Source organism: Callospermophilus lateralis, unplaced genomic scaffold (genome assembly GCF_048772815.1).
Source record: "Callospermophilus lateralis isolate mCalLat2 unplaced genomic scaffold, mCalLat2.hap1 Scaffold_45, whole genome shotgun sequence".
Classification (NCBI taxonomy): Eukaryota; Metazoa; Chordata; class Mammalia; order Rodentia; family Sciuridae; genus Callospermophilus; species Callospermophilus lateralis.
The window spans coordinates 5,049,718-5,065,639 of record NW_027514398.1 but is presented as its reverse complement, the minus strand read 5'-3'; the positions used below and the strand labels follow the sequence as shown (position 1 = coordinate 5,065,639).

General features: G+C 33.1%; 1 pseudogene; it reads left to right on the top strand.

The window, feature by feature from the left end:
* LOC143388923 (ephrin type-A receptor 6-like) overlaps positions 1–15,922 on the top strand; it is a 112,118-nt pseudogene that overhangs the window by 16,304 nt on the left and 79,892 nt on the right.

The window sequence follows — 15,922 nt, the reverse complement described above, 5'->3', positions numbered from 1 at the left end:
CGCCCAAACTGCAACAATGCAAATTGTTTTTAAAGATTAAAGCTTGCTTAGCAAGCTGATAATACAGGCTCCCTAGGTAAATTGCCTTAAGTGTACCTTACTTCTATAACAAAAACAAAGTTAATTTTAGATTACAATGACTTTATTTATGTTTCTATGTATGGGGAGTACATATTGAGAATGATGGCTTGCAAATTTTCTCAAAGGATTTTTACTGAGGATTGTTTTGTATCTATGGCTCAACTTAGGTTAACATATAGATATTCAATCAAAATAAGATGAGCACTTAATTGTCAAATTGTCAATGATAGCTGTATATTCATTGCTATTAGAAGGTAATCCTTGGTGCTGGGGTTGTGGCTGAGGGGTGGAGTGCTTGTCTAGCAAGTGTGAGGCACTGGATTCAATTCTCAGCACTGTGTATAAATAAATAAAATGAAGGTCCATTGATAACTAAATAAAATTTAAAAAAAATTAAAAAGAAATCAATCCTCTCACAGTTCCTAGTGGATTCCTAATACCACTTCTATAACAAGTGTTTGAAATTTTACCACCGTTTCCAGTTCTTTGGTCCTTATGTCAGAAATTAATTCTGCATCTTGGTTTCTTTAGAAAATATAATCAGAGAAAATGTCTTAAATTTTTCTTAATGATTTATCCACCATTTCATTTTTCTATTCTTTCATCCTTGGAACAAATGCTCTTATGTTCTTGTTTAGGTTTGTATTGCATCAACAAGAGTATTCGGACAAACCCTTCCATTCCCATCTCCTTCTCAGGCCTCTTGACTCTCTCCAGATGCACCTTTCTTTCAGCAGGCACATCTACTCTGTCTGAAAGAATTCACTACACTTGAACTTTGCTATTAGTGGTACCTTCCCTGATTCAGTTCTTGAAATTGCATGGGGCATTAGTAAATGTCCTTTCCCCTTGCTCTTCATTCTTTAATTATGCATGAACTTTGTCTCACCTACTATTACTTTTCGATTTTTTCTCTTGAAAGTCTAGTCATCCTCCTCACATGTCTCTGTCCTCACTTTAACTTCACCTAACTTTAATTCCTATAGCTTACATTTTTTTCAGCCCCCAGTTCTATTTCCAATTTTGATCATTTTCCTGAATTTTAAACTTAAATACTTCACTGCATAATTCCTTATAGATATCTTCAAAGCATCCCCAATTTGGTACATTTAAAAAGAGATCAAAATTCTAACATTTGGGTTCAGAACACCAAATTCGGGATTCTGACTTTAATGAGATAGGGTACATGATATTTGACTTCAGTTTACTCATAAAATACAATATTAACTTTCCACTCCACCAACATATTTATACACTCAACATCTCTACTCACCTAGATTATTCCAGTAACACCCTATTTGATTTCCCTACCTCCACCTTTACTTCAATACAATCTGCTCTCAAAACAGTAGCCAAAGCGATCATTTCAAGCAGTAAATCAGACTGTGTCACTCTGCTCAGTATCTTTCAGTTGTCTCCATCTTGATTTTTAAGTAACCAAGTCTACATCTACAGCCCCAACCCCATACTCTCTCATCTTGCCTCTTCCTAAATTCTCTGTTTATCCCACCACACTGACCTTTTTAGAGTCTCTTCTATTTTCTGGGCAAATCGTTGTGTTGGTCCTTTGACGCAGTCTGGCTGGGCACAAAATCATGAGCCACTCACAACTTTGTAGACTCAAACAGCAATTTTTTATTCCTGAACTCACACCGGCACTCTACAAACACGTTCAGGGGAAATCCACGGTCTGGGCCAAATCCACGTTCTCTCTGAATCCCGGGAGAACTCAATGGGAACTACAGGATCAGGCAGGCCTGAGGCAGCAGGATATGCCCTATTCCCAGCAGGGTACACCTTAAACCTGGATCAGCCCTAAACCCTGATCCACCCTAAACCCAGATCCGCCCTGGTCCTTGAGCAATTTTGAGACAGGGTCTTGCTAAGTGGATCAGGCTAGCCTGGAATTTGTGATTCTCTTGCCACATCTATCTGGGCAGCTTTACAGGAGTCTGCCGCCAAGTCTGGCAAGATTTTGTTTTCTTAACTAGTAAAATGAAGGTAGTAATAGGACTTCTTAGTTTTAATAAGGTTGAAATAAATACCAAATGAGTTAATATGCACAAAATATGTTTAGCAATGTGATTGACATGCGGAGATCATTCAAATTGTCAGCTAAAATTGTTTTATTACTAGTTTTAAAAATGAGACTTGAGTTTAGCTAAAATTCCTAGGCCAGGAATGTAGAGATGATGATACCTGCAAATCTCAACATACTAGTGGTACTTACTAGACTGTTTCCTGTGTGGCTTGTAGTTAAAGTTTTCTTAAAAACCTATTTGTCCACCATTAGAGATGTCCAGTGTCAGAATTTCAGTTTTGTTGGGGTGGGGTGTTGTTTTAGATTAGGGAACACAAAGGAGGAGACATAAAGGGTAATCATAGTTCACTGCATTTTCGGTAGCATAAGGATTATGATGGAGTCTATGATATAAGTATCATGGGATGGAACAGCAGAGGCGGAAGCAGGCTTGTTGTGCCTGGGAGTCAGATACACATTGCATGCCATAGATATGGAACAGTAAGAATGGAACTGTCCTGGATCTCTTTAGAAGGAACACTGCCTTAAAATCTCATTTGGCTTCCTAGTCTTATGATGTGATCTAGGAGCTGAGGAGGAACTTGAACTGGAAGAAGCAGTATTTCTTTCAGGATCAAATTTTTTACAGCAGGAAAATTTCCTTAAAATGGTCATCGAGGAGAGACTCCCCTTTGACTATCTTCCAGTCTTAGCAGAAAACCCAGATCAAGACCCAACCAGTCTTACAAAACCACACCCCTTGACTACTTATTCCATTGGCTTAATTTTGGTGAGTTGAAAATCATAGCCAGCTAGTGAGAGATTATGAGGAGAATCTAAACACATACTCCTTCAACACTGTAGGTTTCCATACCTTTGGCAAAAATCAGATTGATTGAGGAGAAAACTAATAGCAGAATTGTATGAGTTTTGAATTTTAGTCATTTTCTTGAACTGAAAATGTCCTATTTCTAAAATTTATAATATTATGAGCAAAAAGGCATGGCAAATTAATGCTACTGCCTTAAGATTACATTGGGTTGCAGGGTAAAACTGACTTACAGATATTTCTTGAAGAAATAGTAGCAGATAAATAAAATCAAATAAAATATACCTAAAAAGATGAACATACGAAATATAAGTAAAATAATATTGAAGTATAGCTCTTCCAATAAAAAGAATCACCACTTAATATAATCAAATATTCTTTGAAAACTATATGACACAGTTGTAGGAGATAAATGTCTTGCTGTCCTGCCCTGTATAAGCCCAAATATGTTGAAAAACATGGAATGTTCTGGAAGCTAGGAATATAGAATTTTTACAGCACAGTGGTAAAAGCACTATACCTAGGAATTTTAATCTGCTACTAAAATTACCTGAGTGATCTATAGTAAGACTCTTGATATATCAGGGTTTCTTATTCCTTATTAGTATGATGTTATCTTCCTTTTTTTCAAAAAGTGATAGTATGAATCAGAATTGGTATATAATGATGAATAAACATAGCATGTGAATTCTCATGGTGAACAAGAAACAGAAATTGACAGATATGTTAAATGTTGATAGGAAGGAGAGTTTACTGTGACCTTTCATCAGTTGGGGGAATTTTTATGCCAAGGTTATCGTCATTTCTTATTTGGATTTTTATAATAGCCTTTTCATAGAGCTTTGCACAAGAATCTAGAAAAAATGTTGATGAGCAAGATGATTAAAGTTTCTAAAATTTTTAGTCTCACCATGGAGGTAAATGATCAAGTAGTTAACCTTGTTCACACATTTTTGTCAGGAAATGTGTCTTGGCCTAAGGAGACCCTTTAAATGTGCTACTTCTGCACCATTAGACATAGGATATCAGGAGAATCATGTAAACTGAGACTGAGGATGAGTAAGTTAGTCATAAAGAGAAGAGCATGTTGGCTTGAAGGAAGGCCCAAAGAGTTTAATATTTTTGAGAAATAGAAGTTTTGAAAAATATGTTCAATAAGTTCTGGAGTGCTTCAAGGAATTTATTAATGGTAAGGGAAAATAAAAGACTTGGGAGTTGAATGTCAAAATATTGTAGGAACAAAGCATAATATTGGTCACTTGAGACTTGCTCCTAATATATGTTGAAATTTAAGCAATACTGAAGAAAAATACTATATTCAAGAATGTTATAAGAAAGCCTCAAAGAATAAATGTGTATTTGTAAGCTGTATCTTTAATTGATCAGATGTTTTAATTAATGGTCGACCCTGCATATAGTGTATGATATTTTGGAATTGGTCTGGAGCACCTGATCTATTAAATTTCTAGATAAGAAAAACTGTTAAGAAAAAATTTTGGTTTAACATGAGTTCAGTACTATATAAGGAGGGTATACATTGAAGTTTAATTTTCTGGACAAGATGAATTTGAAATTGTCTCCTTAAATTACTGTTTCACAAGTTTAAGTCAGTTTACTAAATGCTCTCAGTTGCATTTCCATGATTTTGATAGCTCCCTTGATTACTTAATTTTTGGAATATCTTGCTCACTCCCCCCAAATAACTTGCTAATGCAAAGTGTTTTGCTTTCTATCAATTTGTTGCCTTTATTCAAAATTTATTTGAGTTCCCTGGGCATTAAATCTTGGGTTTACAGAGTATTTGCTGAACAGATATTGACCATGGTGTTAATGATAAGGCAGATATCATTGTTGTTGTTTCTCACATTGGAGCTTCTTGCCTAGGGTTGGGGAATTAAAATTATTTAGTATTTGGGTTTTCTTAGTTATTTTATGAGTTCCTTCAAGTTAGCATAAACTTTTTAAAGGTAATAGTACCCAGTTCTTTGTAAATAAGTTGACTGGATAGAGAATATAGTGGATAATAGCTGATAACCCTACAGTCAGAATATGCTACATCTTGCTGATTATTGTGATTTGTACTCCCTTTCTCAGAAAGGATTCCCAAGAAATAATGTAAAATCTTGGCTCCCTAGAGCCTCCTGTGCTTCTCCATGTTCTCAGCTTCTTCCAGGCAACAGAGGTTATGTCATCAAAGTTGGTAACTGTATCTTACAGCAATAAAAAGTGTGGAGATTTATTAAAATTTATTTTCTGATGTTTCAGTATACCTAGTGTCTAATAAATTACCTTTACCAAAAGTTTGAATTTATATGAAAACTATATTGGAGCTCTGTTAAAGATATCATTCTGCCCACTTCCAGATGAAAGTGTCAATTCGGTAGGATCCCTATATTTAACTTCAAAGAAGTTGTAGCCACTTCTATAGCTCTTTTTAAATGACTTTAGATGTCATTTCATGTTTCTTTTCTTAGACAGTGTGTTATGGCCACTGAAGTTGGAAAAAAGCGATTTTTTTATGTCGGGTGCATCACAAGACTTAGTTTATTATGGATAGATGGTTCCCACTGTTCTTAGCTTTTTTTTTTTCCTGAAGTACTCTTGAGTGTATACTTTTATGTTTGCATTTACATATAAACTAATATAGATAAATATTCCTGTGTTCCCACTGATTTATTTTGATCAAATTATTTACATGCCTGGATCATGTTTTCTTTTCGATAGTTTTTTTTTTCCTTTCCCATATGATCAGGACTTCAAGATTACTATTGTGACTTTGTCAGTGCTCTAAATTTTTTTTGGCACAATCTGACATAAAAGTACAAAGTATTTTTATTATTTATTGCTTGTGAACCAATAAATTTATAATTATAGTCTTAGCTACTCCTTCTCCAATGTACTCTTTTCAATACTCTTTTTCAGCTACTGAAAGTATACCATTTTTTCACTTACTCCAAGTTAGCCATTTTTAATCACATTTGAGCTATTTATTAACTGCAGATTTTTTATATGTAGTTATTTATAATTCATCAAACATTTATTTTCCTTTTATAATTTCATTCAAATATTGGTATTTTTTAAAAAAGCCTTTCATTTTTTTTTCTGAAAGTGTTTATTTTACTTTTAAGATAATTTTTTCCTACATACGGAATCCAAGTTTGACTTGAATTTCAACTTTCTGTTTTCCCTAGCACTTCAAAGGTATTCCATTATTTCCTCCCCTTCATTGTTTCTGATGAGAAATCAGAAGTAATTTGTATCATTTTTCCCTTATATTTATGTATGTATGTATGTATTTATTTTTAAGATTTTTTTTTATTTCTTACATGACAATAGTGGAATGCATTACGATCATAATTTTCCATTCACAGCACAATTTTTTACAAAGCCTTTCATTTTTAAGAGCAGTTTTAGGTTCACAGAAAATTGAGAGGCTGTTATTTCATTTTTAAACCCTCAACAATGGGGAAATATATAGAAGTGAAAATTGAGTTCTGGCCTTCAAGGAATTCAGTCTATAGGAGGATATTTACACTAAGAAATGCATATATCATGGCAAAGTAAGAACATTACTCTTATTCAAGCACTATATACAGCTTTCAGTGGATCATAGAAAGGAGGACATCTCCATCTTTTGGGGGTAAATTAGGGAAGGTTTTATATGAAGTCACATTTAAGCTAAGCCATAAATAGTGACTAGGATTCTATTTGTGGAATCAGTAAAGCAAGAGTATTCCAAACATAAAGGAATAGAATGAATGGAATGGTGGAACTGGAACGTGAGAAGGCAAGGTATGTTTGAGGATTAACAGCCACCATAGTAAGACCTGAAAACAACTTTAGTCTCTTACCTGTGGATAATGGGTAAAATAAAAAATGGTGTATGCATACAATAAATAGAATAATATTGTAGAAAAGAAGGCAGTTGTGCTACATTGGACAACATGGATGGGCATGGAGGACATTATGTTAAATGAAATAAGCCATTCATCAAAGGACAAATACTATATGAGTTCATTTAGATGAATATCTTGAATAGATTCATTGAAACAATAGAAGGTTGGCAAGGCCCGAGAGGAGGAGGAAATGGAAAGATGCTGTCCAATGACTATAAAGTGTGTTATGCAAATGAACTCTAGGTATCTCGTCTAGCATAGTACCTATAATGCTGTCTGTATACTTAACATGAGATCTCCCCTATTAAATTTTTTAAGTATTTTTTAAACAATCTCTCTCTCTCTCACACACACACACACACACACACACACACGCACGCAAACAACAACAACAACAATAACAACAACAACAAACCCCAAACACCAAACAACCCAAAATGAAACCAGAGAAATAAACACAAATTGACCAGAGAAAATATTTGGAAGTGGTGAGGTGGTGAATGTTTGTCCTATACCTCAATGAAGCTATTTCAAAACAAAGAATAAGGATCATAAACTAAAAATATTGGAAGTACTCTATAGACAGCAATCATTTAAATAGAAATTTAGATCTTTGTCAAAATAGGGAAAATTATTATTCTTTATATACTTTACATTATCAAAGATAATTTACATCATCAAGGATAATTTACATCATCAATGATTATTAAACTTTTGTAAAAATGTTTATAAAATTTTTAGCTAAACATAATAACACCCCAAAATATTCTTATTAAGGGACTACTATGAAATTATTAGAGGATAGATGAATGAGGATCGTGGAGACATGAGGTTAAGAGATTAGTTATATGAAATGAGCACACTGTGCTGACTCCCCACATGTTTGCTTTTCCAAAAAGCCATCTGCCTGCAGCCCTGCCTGGCCTGAGTGGACAGGATATGTCGCAACTTTCAACAAACTGAGGCAGGGAGCGAGGGTCTGGCAGTCAGTGTAGGTAATGAATAAGGAGGTTGAGAAGATGAGGGTTGGTTATCAAAGCAAAGACAATGGGTTGCTAACAGCTAACACCACTGGGATGGCACTTTACAGCATAAGGAGTTGCTGCTCCTTCCTACCCTTAGGCACATATATGGAGAAGAATGAGAAAGTAGTTCGTTCTGGGGTCTATAAAAGAGCAAGATGTACCCACTCCAGCTCTGGGTCCCCTTCTCTTCAGAGAAGAATCCTGCCTCTGTGTCTTTTAAAGTAAACATGCTTTCTACACTTGCCTTGGTGTTTCTCGGGTATTTAATCTTCAACACCAGTGGGACAAGGACCGATCCTGATCTACAAGACTGGTATCAAAATGTTTTAATGCATGTATATATTATGTAATGTTTAAATCAGGTTAAACCCATCAGTCCCCTTAAACATATATATTTATTCTGAAAACTTTCAAAATCCTGTCTTCTAGCTTTTTAAATGCATAGTAAGTTATTAAATCATCTGCAGTTTCTGTCCTGTGGAATAGCATACCAGAACCTCTTGCTTCAAAGTGTAACCTAAGTACCTGTTTTCTTGACCAGCCTTTTCTTGTTCTCCTTCCCCTGCCCCCAAACACTGTCTCTGGCCTGTGGTAACTACCAATTCATGCTTAACTTCTGTAAGGTCAACTTTTAGATTCCACACACGGGTGAGAAAATGTGGTATTTGTTTCTGTTCCCAGCTTAATTTACTTTACACAATAATTTCCAGTTCTATCCATGTTGTTGAAAATGACAGGACTTCATTTTTTACAGCTAAATAGTACTCCACTGTGTCTGTTCCACATTTTATTTATGTATTCACAGTTGATCAGTTGTTTTCGTATCTTGACTATTGTGAATACTGCTGCAATGTACATAGGAATGCAGCTGTCTTTTTTTCCAAACTATTTTTAGTTGTAGATGGGCACAATACCTTTATTTTGTTTATTTATTTATATATTTTTTAATGTAGTTCTTTGGATCGAACCAAGTGCCTCAGGCATGCTAGGCAAGTGCTCTACCTCTGAGCCACAACCCCAGCCCCAGCTGTTTCTTAGTGTACTGATTTCATAAAGATCTGTTTAAATGGGAATATAAAAAAAACTTTTAGAACACTTTGGAGATTACTTGAAGGATATGCTATGTCCTTATTTGGTGACTGTGTATTGTCATTTTTCCCACCTGTTAGGGAAATAATGAGCTATTTCAAAAGTATGAAATAACATGAAACTTCTCAGTACTTTGAAGTAAACATGGATATTACATCTCTATTCTTTTGAATAGTGGATTATTTAGGATTCTTTAGAGAAACAGAACCAACAGAATATATATGTGTGTGATTACAAAAATGGGATGTATTTCACTGGCTTACAGGATCAGAAGCTTAATAGTCCCACGATGGCCTTCTGCAGGCTGGAGACCCAGAGAAACCTGTAGCTCCTCAGTCCAGGCAGCTGGAGCTTCAGAAGAGGCATCAAAGATGCAGCTCCAGTTCAGTACCAAAGGACTGAAACTTCCTAGGGAGTCTTTGGTCAGAGTCTGCTTGGGAAAGTGAAGGAGCAGGAGTCTGAGTTTCTCTGGGAATCACACTAGCAATTGGAACATCTGCTCAAGAATAATAGCCTTTGCATCTGTTTGGCTTCCTCCTCCTCTTTTTTGTTCCATCCAGTCCCCAACCTATTAGAAGTTGCTGTCCACCTTAGGCTGAGTCTCCCCTTCAGCTTGACTCTGTCATGCCCATAATTCCCGGAAACAAACTCATGGACATGCCAAGAAACTTCTTAATTTTAGGCATCTCTTATTCCTATCAAGATGACAATCTGGATTATCCACCAGAGTACATAGCAAAAACAAAAAGAACGTTCATTCAGTAACAAGATAATTGCATTGCTATTACTGTTTATTATAGTGCTGTGTTTATCTTTTTGTCTAATATGTGAGATTATTTTTCTTGCATTGAATGAATCCATATTCGTTCACAGATTTGTCATTGTGTTGTGTGTATATGTGTGTGTGTGTGTGTGTGTGTGCATGTGTGTGTGTTTCATCCTTACTGTGCTTTTCATTCTGTTACTTCCAGGTTTATTAGAATTGTGTGGTAATATGGAGTAAATTAAACTACAAAAAAAAGACTTTTTCAAAGCTCTACCTCTTTATGTCTCCTTTTATTTTTTTCTGTGATGTTAGCAGCCATGGAAAACCATTACCTAAATATATTTATTAATTATTACTAGCAAATGGTGTAGCCTAATTCAGTCATTCCTTCTTAATTTATTAACTGGAATATTTCAATAAGAGAAATGTCCTTCATTAACTGTTTTGTTGTGTAGAAGTAGTTCATGGAGAAAAGGATAATAACATATTTTACTCTTTTCAGTTTACTTAACCAGTTTTAAAAATGTTTTTCTAACATCCAGCAAAAGTTAACACTAGGTATATAGTCAATTTGAATGCATGGATTTAAGCATATGTGAAGTGTTTCAGTCTCTTATGGTCATTAACCTTGTATATGCTCAAATTATTTATTTTTCATCAGTGGAAGCATATGAAAGTTGATTGCTAAATCGTTTTGTTTTATTTTCATGTTGATATTTTCCCTATTTTCTGGGATGTGGGCTCTGAAATACCACCAGTGAAGTTGGCAGACCAAAAAAGAAAAAAATAAGTGAATCTGATCAAGTCACTAGATATAGATATATCTACCATCTAAAGAAAATGGAGGAAATGAGGGAGTTGTTCACTGGTATTTCATGATCAATTAAGAAAACCTGGAATGTGGGACAAAACAATCTTTTTTCCCCTAGGAATTTGATTTAAAGTAGTGAAAAAAATAATTATTTAGTCATTAAGGGACATACATAATAAAACAACAAAGATACTTTATAGCACCTCTGTCAGAACATCTTTAAAAGGAACTGGCTAATACCAGGGCCTGATAGGTGAAGAAAATGTAAAACCATACATTCTGCTATGGGGTATGTAAAATTTTGTGGCCATTTTGGATCCAATTTGACAGTTTTTTTTTTTTGATAAGAATTCTCTGTATAACTCAGTAATATATCTCCTAGTTACTTGCCTTGTAATAATGAAATAGGTATTTTAAAACTTTATACATGGAAATTCATAGTGGCTTCATATACAATTTTCCCAATTAGAAACAGTCCATATGTTCATCAAAAGGGAATTACATACACTGGAATCATTGTCAGAGTAAAAAGGAATTAATACATGAAGCCACATATATGGATCTCAAAAGCAGAGTGCAAGAAACAGGCTCAAAAGGCAACATGCTATATGATTTGAAATTCTGGAAAAAAATTATAGGGACAGCAATCAGACTAGTAATTTCCAGAGGATAGTATGGGAAAGAGATTCACTATAAAGAAAGGGTCACAAGAAGTTTCGGAAATATTTTATAATATATATAATAATTGAAATATTTTATAGCCTGATTGTAGCCATGGTTAAATGAATGTGGGGGTTTGCACAATTCATAGAAATGTGCATTTTAGAAAGGGTGAATTTTATAGCAAGTAAAACCAATAAGTAACTGGAAAATATAATGGGAGATTTAATAGAGGAATGCCAGCTCATTGTAATATATAGTATTTATTTGGAGTTTGATTTCCTGTTGATTTGAGACAGCAAAGCGTATTAAACATTGACTTGATATTTGACATTAACGAATTATTGTCTATTAATTAAGATATAGTTAATATAAAAATATTTTAGAAAATAAATCTGAAATTTTTACAGATGCAATGATATAATTACTAGAATTTGTTTCAGAGAAATCTTTCAGTGGAAGAGAAGGTAAACACAGAGAGATAAAACAAGATTGACCATACAGTTGGTAATTAATAAAGTCACGTGAATATTATATGAGAGATCATTAAGCTATTATCTCTTTTGAAATATGTTTGGAAAATTCTACTATAAAAATTAAAAAATTATAACTTAGTTTTACAAAAGAAAATGTTTAGTACTGGTATTCTGCAATGAGTAAATGTTATCACAGAAACTTAATGATAGTTTCATATTCTAAAGTTTATTAGTAAAATGTACCATATAATGCTACTCAAGTGAAGCTATGGAATCCTTGCAAAGACACTAAAGAGTAGATGCCAAACGTCATAATCACATTGGCATTGTAATTTTTTTTTGAGCTCAATAAAACCCACCTTCTTTGCAAGATTAACTGAAATTAATGATGAGATATGAAAGCATTGTTTCTCAGTATAATCCATTGCCTACATACTTCTGTGGGGCCTGGGAATTAATAGATGAAAATATAGGTCTGATTATATCTATATTTCTCTCTGTATATATATTCTTTCTTTCTGGAAATACTGGAAACATCACAAAATCTCTAATCAGGCAGTCTCCAGCCCCTTCCAGCATTGTTTCCAATCTCCTACTTCAAAATAATTTCCATTCTTAGTCTCCAGAAATTGAACAACTCTTTTTAGTCATGTCTCAGTTACTTTATAGATGGTTTTCTAAAATAAAAAAAACATTTTCACTACATGTGATTGAAGACCTTTGTCTGGCCTAGCTCAAGCTTTATGTCCTTTGTGAAGCCTTCCTGAGCTGCTTTCTCAACCTTAGTTCAACTTAATTGCAAGAGTGCTATTTTAGAATTTTAACAGAATATGTGCTTACTATTTGTTTACATGTCTGCCTTGTTTTAAACCAGATGGAGTTACTTTTTGTTACAAAAAAGGCACATAATTTTTGTTTTTGCATCCTTTATTAATTATTATATATCTAGTTATAATAATATAGTCTACTTTAAAGATAGCAATTCATACTTTGCTGATAACACTTAAGGATATTTAATAACATAAAAACAGAAGTTTGTTGCCATTAAGATAATTTTTTTTAAGTAAAAAAGACAATAAAGTGGAGATACACAGAAGTGGTTTTATCATTCAATATCTGCTATAAAAGGCTTTTAAATAGTTTTTAATTACATTTAGGTTTAACAATGCTGAAATAAGTATGTATATTATTTTAAAATTATCACTATTTCATTTATCAAATCATTGATATTATTATATGCTAATATTTAATATGTAAAAACAAGTAATAAAATTATTTGGGCTAATGTGATAAATAATAAGGGTAGGTGATATTGATTTAAATAATTTAACATTTTTACAGAAGTTGAGAAATTCATCCAAGTCTTATTTATTTAATTCCAGTTGTGTTGCTAGATATGACAACTGTGCTGGGAGAACTAGGATGGAAGACATATCCATTAAATGGGGTAAGTTTAAATGTCTTTTAAAAATTATCATCCTTGTTAAGGTCTCTTGTAAGAGTTGAAGGAACAGTAGACTTTTGGTTCTATTTAATATGAATTTTGGCTTATAACTTAAATCCTATAGAAAAGATTAAAATATCATTAAACTGGTGATTGAAGGGGGTGATTCTAAATTAATGATTTAGAAGTCTTGCTCCTAAATTACATCTTATCCTTTAGTGCTGTGTTTTATACATTGTAACACTAGAATTCCCCCATGTTTTCTTCAGAAATAAATTTTCATGTGTAGTTTTAGACACTTTTCTGTATGTTACATTTGTTAATCTTGTGTTTGTGCATAAACAAGCTCCAGAGTATCACAAATTTGGTTTTGAATAGAAAATATGTCTACTAATGCAGTATATGTTTAAACTTGACAAGATGATGTACTGTGTTCTTAGCTGGAAATAGTTGATTTTGAAGGTTTATTGGGATGTTTGATTTACAAAATACAGTTTTTCATGTACTGACATTTTAGCTATGGTTGTAGTTGACTTTTCGTTTTGGCCTGTTTTGCATTTTCAAATTGCAGTGAATTTCTACATCTTTTGTTGATATTAGGCTAATATAAAAAAGTGGTTTGTGAAGTTTTTACTTGATATTTTTCTATTTAATTAAACTATTCAATAATAGAAACAAATGTTTCAGCTATGCTTGAGTTAATCTTTTTTCATAGAAACTGTATTTCCACATTCATGATATTCTTTGTTCATAAGTTTTTCATTGCTTCTACCACTAAATCTGAAATTTAAATTTGAAAGGAAAAGTTGATATTTTTGGGGGGATGTTTACATATTGCTGTTGAAATTTGACATTTTATTTCATTAAAATATATATTTTCAACTCATAAAGCTTAGCATTAACACTTTATCATCCTATTTCTTACAGATTTATGTTCTGTATTTTTTCAATTTTCATTTTATTTCAATAAAATGCTCATCAGTCCATTTCTGAGAACTATATCTGTAAAAGTAAAATTATGCTTTTGTCATCATACTCTTCCATGAAAATTAATAAGCTTCAGTTTTGGGTTAAATAAACTTTGAGTTAATAACATCAGTTAATTAAGTATTAAATGGACCATGTTTATCATTAAGTAATAAAAAAAATGAATGAACATTTCTTTTAGAATATCATTCCAAGGTGTGTGTATGCTTATATACATATAATCATAAGAGATATACATCTATCTATCATATAGATATTCACAATGTATAAATATATACATAGATGTAATTTCTACAGTATACAAAATGACTTATAAACACTTCCAAACATTAAGTAGTGTAAAGCTCTTTTTTCCATTTTCTGAAACAAATGAGAAAAAGCAATTAGAGACTTTATTCTTGGCCTCATGTAGTCAAAGCCAGGTATCACATGAGGAACAGAAGATATGAATTTGTTCTAGTTAATCTATGTATGGCTTGATCAGGTTTCATTTTTGAGGAAACTGCTAATGCAGAGACTTGGAGAATCATAAATGAAGTTGCTGCTGTCAGTCTTGTGATGAATTTTCTCTGGATATTATGAAGTAGATTTGGCAGTTATGGAAGAGAGAGGGCAGGATTGTCAGGAAAGGAGCCACTTAGCTCATGGTTTTCTATTTTCCAGACACTGCCCTCAGCGTATTTTGTTTTCACAATGGCCTTTTGAAGTGTGTCCTATATTTATTTTCTTGTCAGAGAATCCTAGTCCTAAAAAAGAGTGAGGAATAGAAAAAGTAACAAATTTTGTAATACTAACAGCCAAATGGTGAATGGTGGAATATAAAACTAAGATATTTCTGACTCTAAACTTGTGTCTTTCTGGTGACTCTGCTAAGAGAGAGGCATGAAATCTTCATGAAAGACCTTTTACAAATGTGCAGCTTTTACCTAATTGATTCATATTTCTTTTCTTTGATACACTTACACAGACACAAACAAACACACACACACACACACACACACACACACACACACACACACACAATATTTACAGTTGGGACACTACTTAACTATTACCAAGAGGAAAGAGAGAAAGAATAGGGGGATGAGAAGAGTAAAATAGAAAATGAATAGATAGAAAAGATAAATAGAATGAAGTAGGAAAGTATTTGATGGTTATGTTTTATTGGACATTTGCCACATGCTAGACTTCACCTCAAAACACTTTACTCAGATCAGTCCTGTACATCAAATATAATTCATCCTCATTGGTACATGTGGAAATTGAGGACTCAGGTGCATTAAATAACATTCACAAGGTCACAAAGCTAGGAGGTAGTTCAGCAAAAGTCCTAAGCCAAATATATCCTAATATTGACACTTATGGATGGTCATTTCAAAGCTAGTTACTTTTTATTTCTTCTAAGATTCTAACAGGTAAAGATAAAGGTCCATGACCAACATATTTAGACTGTGGAGGGAAAAGTAACATGTGGATTCAAACTTTAAAAAGTAAATAACTAAACCACGTTAAAATGTTATCATTAGTATGGGCTATAATACTTTTAGGTTATCTCCCAAATAATAACCTATATTTACTAATTGAGAGCAGTAGGACTATTTGAATATAAAAGCTCCTGGATATATTTCACAATATATGTGGATGAAACTATATAAATTTTAAGGTAAGATCAAGGGAATTCAAGGGAAAAAGTAAAATGGATATAAAACAGTGTTAAAGAAAATGTACAATTTAAATTATCTTCTAATAAGGAGGATAGATTACTGGTAAGTATCAAACTTAATGCTATTTATAGGCTAAATGAATCAAATATATGAAATATGATATGTCAAGAGCTA